Source organism: Manis pentadactyla, chromosome X (genome assembly GCF_030020395.1).
Source record: "Manis pentadactyla isolate mManPen7 chromosome X, mManPen7.hap1, whole genome shotgun sequence".
Classification (NCBI taxonomy): Eukaryota; Metazoa; Chordata; class Mammalia; order Pholidota; family Manidae; genus Manis; species Manis pentadactyla.
The window spans coordinates 46800804-46809867 of NC_080038.1; the positions used below are offsets into that span (position 1 = coordinate 46800804).

At 50.9% G+C, this 9064-nt stretch overlaps 1 long non-coding RNA gene across 2 annotated transcripts; it reads right to left on the reverse strand.

The window, feature by feature from the left end:
* Positions 1 to 1604: 1604 nt before the first annotated feature.
* Positions 1605 to 6074, reverse strand: LOC130681974 (uncharacterized). 2 transcript variants are annotated; one of them, XR_008995278.1, is made up of 3 exons: positions 5431 to 6070; positions 2382 to 5257; positions 1605 to 1928 (listed from the first exon to the last, which is right to left on the reverse strand). It is a non-coding gene; the product is annotated as an uncharacterized LOC130681974 (long non-coding RNA). The 2 variants fall into 2 exon arrangements; XR_008995277.1 differs by lacking the exon at positions 1605 to 1928 and having other exon boundaries at positions 5011 to 5257; positions 5431 to 6074.
* Between the last annotated feature and the right edge of the window lie 2990 nt (positions 6075 to 9064).

Sequence of the window (9064 nt, forward strand, 5' to 3'; positions counted from 1 at the left end):
CGGGGCAGCACTCGTCGTTGTCAACCGCACAAGTGCATCCCTAGGTGCCAGCATGGTGTCTAATGCCGGTCGATGATGAGCAGCAGCCACTGGAGTCCCGGCACCTCTCAAGCGTGTCAGTACTTTGGGTGGCATCGTTGGCCGCTCTGGCAACTTCACGGATGAGAGAGCACGGGAAACCCAGACACTGCATCGAACTTCTTCAGCAGCGCAACAGAGCCCCTCCTCCAGAGAAGAGTGCACCGTAAGACCTGTTCCCGGTGGCGGCGAGCACACCTAGGTCGCTCCCAAGCTGTTGACGTTCTTCACGGAGCTCCTTCTCGTCCCCTGATGAGAATGGGTGTTTTGCAGAGGGATGTTCTTGCTCCTTCCCACGGACTGTTCCCGTGCAGGAGTAAGGGTGTGACCCCACAACCAAACAGGTGACCCTGTCCGGCTGTACGGTCGGAAAGACGAAAAGAGATGGGTGACATAACATGACCCAGCCCAGCTGGCCGGTTAAAAGAAAGCAACAACAACAAAAAGCCAAGAAGCAGTGGGCCCACAATGAAATTTGAATCACACCCTGGGTGTTCTCCAGGACGGAAGAGCACTGTGCTTTTTGCCGTGCATCTTTCCTGGGTGAAGCTGGTGTTGGGGCTGAGCCAGCCAAGGATACCCACCCATTTCAGCCTGACGTGGGTCACTTGCAGTGACTTGGGCCCATGACCTTGAATTACAAGCAAATGTTTCCTTTGGATAAAAACCAGTTCCCCTTCTTCGAGTTGCATTTCGGGGAGGTGGTGTTAATTTTGGGGATCTGTCCGAGATCCGGTTTGCGTGGGATGTGCCTGACACGGCAGCAGTAACGCTGCAGGGATTTCTCTGAGGGTAGGGAATGGGGGATCGGTAAAAGGTCAGTGGGACTGACAGGGGAAGGTGAGCAGAGCCAATAGGTGACGTTAGCTTCTGTGGGGGAAACGGAAGTTCCTGTGGCCTGGATCCTCACCTGACCCTAAGCTCCTCGATGATGTAGTTGGCCTCCTGCTAGGCGAATGCTTCCACACCCGCGGGCAATGAGCTATTACTGGCTGAGTCACTATGTAAAGAGCTGCGCCCCCGTGCACTGCGCAGAGGCAGAGAGGGAGGTGGGTTACGGGCCTGCAGACTGCTGGATGCGGACGGGATCCCAGTGCTCGACCAACATGTTGTCCCAGCGCTGGGAGAATAAAGCCACGTATAAACCCTTCTACCCCAAGAACGTTGCGTTGTCATTTCTCGGCCTCACGGAAGCCATAGTGAGCTTGCCCGGGGCTGAACCCCTCAGGCGGCAAGACAGCCTCACAAGCCTGAGCAAGAAAATGACAAACATTTGGGGGTATTGAGGAAGGGTGGAGGAGAAAGGGAAGACTGGAGAGGAGTAGAAAGAAAAAAGCAGAGTGAGTGAGGGTAGAGGATGGTTAAGGATAGTGTAACTTTTGGCTCGCAGGCAACGCCTTACAGTTTCTTAATTACGGTTCCAGTAAAATGCGTACCTCTCTCATTATAAAGGCAAGTAGGGATTCTCCAGGTAGGAAAGGCAAATTCCAATCTTTTTTAGTCACCAGAAGAGCTGTTGCCTTGCAACAAGGGAAAGTCTCTAAACATGCCATGGAGTAAATGTAGTAACCACATTGTTTTTTCATGTGAAACCTTCATAAGAGTATATGTCTATAATGCCTTAATAAAAAGGGAAATCTTTTGAGGAAATAAATAAACATGCCATGGAGAGGCCGACGGTATTATGGATGTATTTAATTCATTGGTATGCAAGAAGCTGTGTGATGGCCACGTGTAAATCCTCAAAGGTCCCTTGAAGCTCTGGTTCCTGTCCATGTCCCACCTTCCTTCACGGTGTTTTCAGGGTTATGCAGTGTAGCGGGTGGAACATACCCTGGAGATCTCGTCTTCTGTCCAATTAAAAAATGTCCCATCAATGCTGTCCAAAAGTAGTTCTCAAGTTTGTGTACTCTGATAGGTCATAGCCTGCAAATTCTTCATCAAGCTCCATTTCAGAGACACTGGAGAGACCAGACAGCAGCCTCGGTGTCTCCATAGCCCATCTGATTGGAGGCAACACCCAGATTTCTCCCAAAATCTTTGTGTGTAGTTTGTGTGTGTGTGTTTGCTAAAACATACGTGACGTAACGTTCACCGTTTTAAAGTGTACAGTCTGTTGGTAATAAGTACATTCACACTGTTGTGCAATCCTCACTATCATCCATCTCCCAAACTCTTTCTGTCTTGCAAAACTGAAACTCTGTACCAGCTAAACAATAACTGCCCATTTCCCCACCCACCTCCCAGCCCCTGGCAACTGCCAGTCGGCTTTCTGTCTCTAGCAATTGGACTACTCTGCTTACCTCATAGGAATGGAATCATACAGTCTTTGTCTTTTTGCGACGGGTCTACTTCACTTAGCATGATGTCTTCAGGGCTCATCCATGTCGTAGCACATGTCAGAATTCCCTCCCTTTTCAAGGCTATGTAATATTGCATCGTCACACATACCACGTTTTGTTAACCCATTCGTTTGTCAGCAGACACTTGGGCCACTCCCACCTTTTAGCTATTGTGGATAGTGCTGCCTCTGAACATGGGAGTACACATATCTGTTCAAGTCTCTGTTTCCAGTTCTTTTGGGCATATACCCAGAATTGGAATTGCTGGATCATATGGTAAATCGATGTTTAATCTCCTGTCTTTTGTGGGGGAGGAATCGCCATACTCCCAGTATCCTTCTCACAGAATGGAATGCTTGTGACTGTGGTTGTCTCAAGGTTTCATAGAAATGATCTGGAGTTACCAGACCATCTTCACTTCGATGAACCTGGATGGGAGCAAATTGTTTAGCACACTGGTCGGCCAAGGAATTTCCTGTTGTCTCATGGGTTTGTTTCCTAGGATGAGTTTCGACTCTGATGATGGCCAATTCCTTGAGGGAGGAGAAAGGCTTCTCGTAAGCTTGAACCTGCTCACCAAGCGTCATGCGAGTAACAACAGCGGTCAGTTGTTTCCACAGCATGCTGAAATCATAAAGCACGCCGACGGCACATGCGTCGTCTAGCTGTGCTGTGCTTGTCGAGGGACTTTCGTTGCCCCGGCCCCCCACCCGTTTCGGTTGTAGTGCCATCCGTCTGTGAGTGAAGTTTTCTCTTTGTTTATCACAATATGCACAAAATGTTGGACCAATTGTTGTACCTCCTGGATGGCAAGGTCTGCCAGCCCATTTTCTGCTTCTGAACAGCTGCTGATCTCTCAGGCTTAAGGCCATTAACCAAAAGGGTGGAGATCTCTGCAGTGCTGTTAGCATTTAGTGCCCACCCACTCGCACCCCCGCCCAGCATCCCTGCAAGTGCTCTCCAGTCAGTCTCCATAGTTAGAGACTCATTCTTCCTGCACCTGGCAACAGGATTACATTGTTCTCCAAGGAACGCTGGGGGTGGGTGGGTGGGGGCTGTCCAATTCAACTATACCACCGAAAAGAAATTCTCCTACCTCTACGGCTATAGCGGGTGCAGAGGGCATGTTATTCCTTTCAGGGTTAAATTCTCATTTGTGGGCACCCATGTGGCCCGGCCAAAGCAGGCTCTGGCACCTCCTCGACCTACTGAAAGGTGTCCTGCGATGCATCAGAGAGACATGTCAGTCAGCCTTTTAGGTAGTGGGAAATCTCTGATGTTGCCACGTAGTTGCAGGTAAGTCCCAACTCTCTCTGGTTATTGTGAAACTTCATTTGTTTTTTTGGGGTCTCCCAGGGATTTCAGTGGGGAGTTTTGGCAGGGGACTGGAAGCACAGGGAAGATTAGGGACAAAAACAAGTAACAGGACGGGTGGATCAGGAAGGTGTTTTTTTCCCCCCACCTTTGTAACAAAGAGTGATGCTATGCGTGAAAGGATGGATGGAATTAGCTACGTAAAAACCAAAGTATCTGTGCATCTGGAAAACCACAAGTGACTAAAAAGCCACACACACATAAGAAGAGCATCTGCAATGTATGTGCCTGAATGTGGGTCAAGATCGTCACCTGCAGCTGTTAAAATGAAAAGGCTAAGTACATTTACGACCCACTGAATGAATGCTCGTGAGAGTACAGAAAACCAAGACTCCTCACAGAATGTCGGTGACAATACAAATGGGTTTTGTGTCTTTTTGCAGTGTACACCAAGAGCGTTCAAAGTACTTTGTTCACGTCTTTTCGACGCAGTAAATCCACTCCTGAAATCTGTTACACATATCAGAGATGGTGAAAGATGTGTACGTACAGCTTTTTTGTTTCACTCTGTGACGGGATAATCTTTGAGGAATGTACCAATGCGCGTTCCTCCTGCACATTTCCTTGACTGACTTTCCCTAGAAGTTGCTAGTGTGTTTTCCACCAGAAAGCAGGAATGGGTGGTTGAAGAACAGGTATCTGCTGTAAGCAAATGTAAAGGGTGCATTTCGTCACAGTCTTGTGGCTTGGACATCTGTACCTGCTACAGACATTACAGCGAATACTGGAGAGAATAATTAATAATAATAGTAATAATAATACCACCGATAACATGATCTCCATAAGTGCCAGGAAGCAAGCAAAGAACCTGTTGGGTTGTATATGCTGCTCACCACCCCACGAAGCAGGTGCCATTCCCGCCACCCTCACTGTACACCTGTGCAGACTGTGGCACACGGGGGAGGAGTGCGTCGCCCAGGGTCTCCTGGCTCCTCAAAGAGGGCCCCAGTGTTCAGGTCCCAGGTCTACCACCTCTAGATTGCTCACCGGTTTGCAGGATGCTTTCCTGCTCTTCCCAGCACTAGAATGAAATAAAAGGTGCATTGGGAAGAGAGTAAAAGAGCCAGCGAAACGTCCTTAAAAGTGTAATAACATAGGAATCGTCCACAGTACTGTGTTAAACGGAAGGGGGAAGGGGAGAAGCAATGTAGGAGACCGTTCATACAGTACCACTCGAGTATTATAAAACGATAAATAATACGTGCAAAGAAGAGCATCGGGAAGAAAAGAGGTACTTGTTCATTTATTCCATGAATACGTGTTGCGAGCTCACAGCTAGGCGCTGTTTTGTGGGGGTGCCGAGAATACAATGCTGGGCAGACGCAGAGCAGGACAACCGTGATGCCTGCCTTACTCAGTTAGCAAGGTTACACGATGATATCGACCACTGGGGCGGGGATCGCAGGGCATTTCTCCTCTCCACCTCAGGTATTGCTTGTTTCACTCTTTTCCACTGTGTATTCCTGTAGGAAGAGAAATGAATAAAGCATTTTAAAGTCTTTTTCAAAAGGTGTTTAGTGACGAGGGTAACCTGCTGAAAATCTGCGTTTAGAAAGAGATATTCAAGTCATTATGCAACATGAACCTCATGTCTAAAGTGCACCTTAATGAATGAAAAGCCCCTAAGGATACTTACGCTGAAATATTGTTAAGTGGTCATCACTGGGTGATGGGACTGCGGAAACCATTGGATTTCTTTATCAAGCTTTCATTACCTGTCCTCCAAATTTTCGTCACTGACCGTGAGCGACTTCTACAATGACAGAACATCTTTTATCCTATGCAATACTCGGGTCCGTAAAACCCAGGAGATGCACCACCTCTAGCACGGCAATTCCGTGCTACTACCCCTTAGTCACCTCAGTCTCACTGAGATTACTGTGCAACGAAGGAGAGAGCCTTGAGACGGCAAAGACCTGGGCTCTGACTCGCCTCTGTCACCAAGAAGCTAGATGGCCTTCGCGAAGTCATCTGACCTGTCCGAGGTCAGAAAAACGGGTTCTTAAGGCATGTTTAATGACCTACACGAATGCCAACCGCACAGGGCCAAATGAAAAAGGAATCAGATAGGCTCCTGTTGCTATGTTGTAATCCAGGGCTAGGAAAAGATTAGGTCCGACATACATAAAGGGAAATGACCAGGCAAGTAAACTTTTCAAAACGTCACCGTATGTATTGGGCACCCACTAAGTGCTAGGTACCGCTCTGGTGCCGAGGACGAAGGAGCTCAACAAACAAACATGCACCACAGTTCCTGCCCGCACAGCGGTGAGCTGTGCTGCTCACCCTTGGATCACAGGTAATAATGTTTTGAACTCAAGATTCCCCCAAGCGTTCGACATTTACGATGTGTCTGTATCATTTTTCAGTGAGGTGGCTGTAAAGCTGAGAGAGCGATTTTGAAACAGGTGCAATTGAGTTTACAGAGGAGGAGGTTGAAGTCGTGGCGCAAAAATGGACGTCACTACATTGAAGAAGCCCCCGCTGTGCGGCCGTTTATCAGAAATAGCACCCCTGGTCGACCCGTGGGCTGCGGGCACTGTGGTTTAGGTTACGGTCCGTATCCGTCCTCCGAATTTTCGACAGCGAGGTCCACCGGCAAGACCGAAGGATTTACTCAGGACGGTTCGTAAAAGCGAAAACAACGTGGGGAAAGCCACCGACTAGACGCAGAGACCCAGAGAGGCCAGTTGTTGAGCAGCGGACCGGTCGCCCCCGGAGGAGAAAGGCCAAAGTGAAAGAGCAAATGGGTTTTCTCCTCGGGCCGTGAGTTGTGCCGGCAGGCCCCAAGGCCGGAAGAAGCTGCGGCGCCGGGAGCCGCGCGGCGCGGGCGCGGGCGCAGGCGCAGCAGAAAAGCGGCCGGTTTTCGCTGAAAAGCCTCCGCGCTGTTTTTTCGGGCGCGAGGGGCGGGGGAGTGACGGGCAGGAGGACGGGCGCGTGGCGCCACACTGCCCCCAGCAGGCCGGAGAAACAGAGCGCCAGCAGTCCGGGAGGAAAAGCCACCTTCCTCGCTGGCTTTCCGCGCACAGCCGTGAGGTGGTGGCTGAGGAGGAGAAGGGCGTGACGACGACCAGCAGGGAAAAGAAAGAAGCGGACCGGGCCGAGTGGCCCGGGTCCGGCCGTCCGCCGGCGCGACAGGCTCCCGCAGTCCCGTCCCCGGAACCAGAGCAACGGGCGGCCGGAAGGACGGGGCTGCGCTCGGCCGGGCCGGTTTCGGGCCTGCGGGCGGAGGGAGCCCAGCGAGGTCGGTGCCCGTCTCCCCGCGGGCGTCCGCCGCGGGCTTCCTCGCGGACCCCGTTAGCGAAGTGTCGGCGGAGGGACCCGACCGGGGATGTCCACGCCCTGCTGCTGTCGGCCGACAGCCGCGGCCCCAGCTGCCTGTACCGACCCCCCGGCCGCCTCTCCACGCCCGGGCCCGCGCCCGCGCCCACCCTGTTACGCAGGCTCGCCCCGCGGCGCTCCTCGCGCAGCCCTCTCAAAAACAAATCCCGCGAATGTAGGATTCTGAGAAGGGGCCTGGCCTTCTTGCTTGGCAGATCCCAAACACAGGCCTCATTTGTGGTCCCTACGACAAACATTGTGTATCTGCTTCCCGTCTGGGTACTTTGACGGAATGACCTTGTGCCTAGACAGCCGTCAAAGAAATGCACTGTAACGTCAGTTTCCCTACCTGCTAGCTTGTTGCGGAAGACTGTAGCTTCGACATCATGACTGATGCTCTGTTAGAAAACGAGTATACTCTTGGGGGAAAGCTGTCCTCTCCGGAGCTCTTCTTCGGAAGGACTGTGTTTGCCGGGCAGCTGTGCTAAACCGGGGCTCCAATAAATCTCTAATAAAACTCTCTTCTGGAGTTTTACGCTCGGACCTCTTTTCCTCCACGTTTCTTGGGGGGTAGTCAGAGGCCCTCAGAGTGACGCGCCTTGTGTAGCCCAGGGCTTCCCCGGTCGTGGCGCTAGGTATGGGCACAGAGGGGCCCCTTGTGCCCCTCCAGCCTCACAGCGCCCTCCGCTGAGCGGGTGAGTCCTCCTGACACCCGGACCTCCTCAGTTTTTCAGTTGGCGCTCCTGACCTTTGTTTGAGCTGGGTAAAACTTACCCTGGTATATATTCTAGGCAGGTTGACCTAGGGAAAGCCAAGGCTGATGGGATTGGCTAACACTGTTTGGCGAAAATGTTAGAGTGAAAAACTAGACACAACACGGTAAGGCTGGAACAAGATCGGTAAATGTAGGACAGACTGAGAATTCAGCTGCGAAGAATAGGGACACTTGCCCCTTCCTCCCAGAAGGCAGGAAGTGTTTGAGGGTATCCCTCGGGACCTGAGGCTGTCCCACCGCATCACCCTTAAAAATCACATTAAAATTGGTATATTGGCTCGTCCGGGGACACACACATAGGGACCGATCACCCAGTGCTTCACCGTCCCCTTAGTCAGTTGCTCAAGCCTCCCTAAAAGTTTAAACGCAAAACATCGGGATACCCTTCTTCAAAGACAGAACAATTCCCAAATGCTCAACAGCCACCCAGCAGCACCCCAGCTGGATTCATTCACGTGCAATACGTATGGCGGCTTTGACTTGCAAGCACTTAACTAAACGGGAAACCCTGAGTAAGGAAAACGAGGGAATGGCAAAATGCTCTCTTCACAGGACACGAGAAACTCTCGGATCCCGTAGCTAAATCAGAAAGACGTGCGGAGACAGCGGCCAACGTCGTCTCGACCTCGTCTGCTCCTACTCCCTTCTGTCCTCTTCTTCCCGAGCTCCCCCGTTGGGGCTTGCCTGCATTGCCACCTTCTCCTCAACCTCAGAAATTTACTCTTGCTGGCCCTAAAAGTTTTAAAGCTCCCTTAAGGAGAAAGTATAACCGGGTGGGAAGCATCAGAGTTTACAGCACGTGATCTCAAGCTGAACTCAAGAGTCTAACTAAAGAGTTTCATGACCCTTCACAAGACCGAGTAGGGTTTGCAAAGGAATTTGATCTGAGCCTCTGAACCTGACTAGTCAGCTCTGTGTCCGCTTACACATATGTTAGTATCAGAGAGCAAAGCTAAAGAATGGATAGATGACGCGGAATTGGTTAAACTGCCATTGAGGATTTTCGTAGACGTGAGGCTGTTAATCTTGAAAACTGCAGGAGAACTACACAAAGGCTGCATCAAGCAATCCCCCCAAATTTCCCTAAAAACGTAGACTGGGCCAAACCACAACAACGTAAAAGAAAGCCAGACAAACCTATCTTGGATCATTTTGAGAGACTGGCAAAAAACAA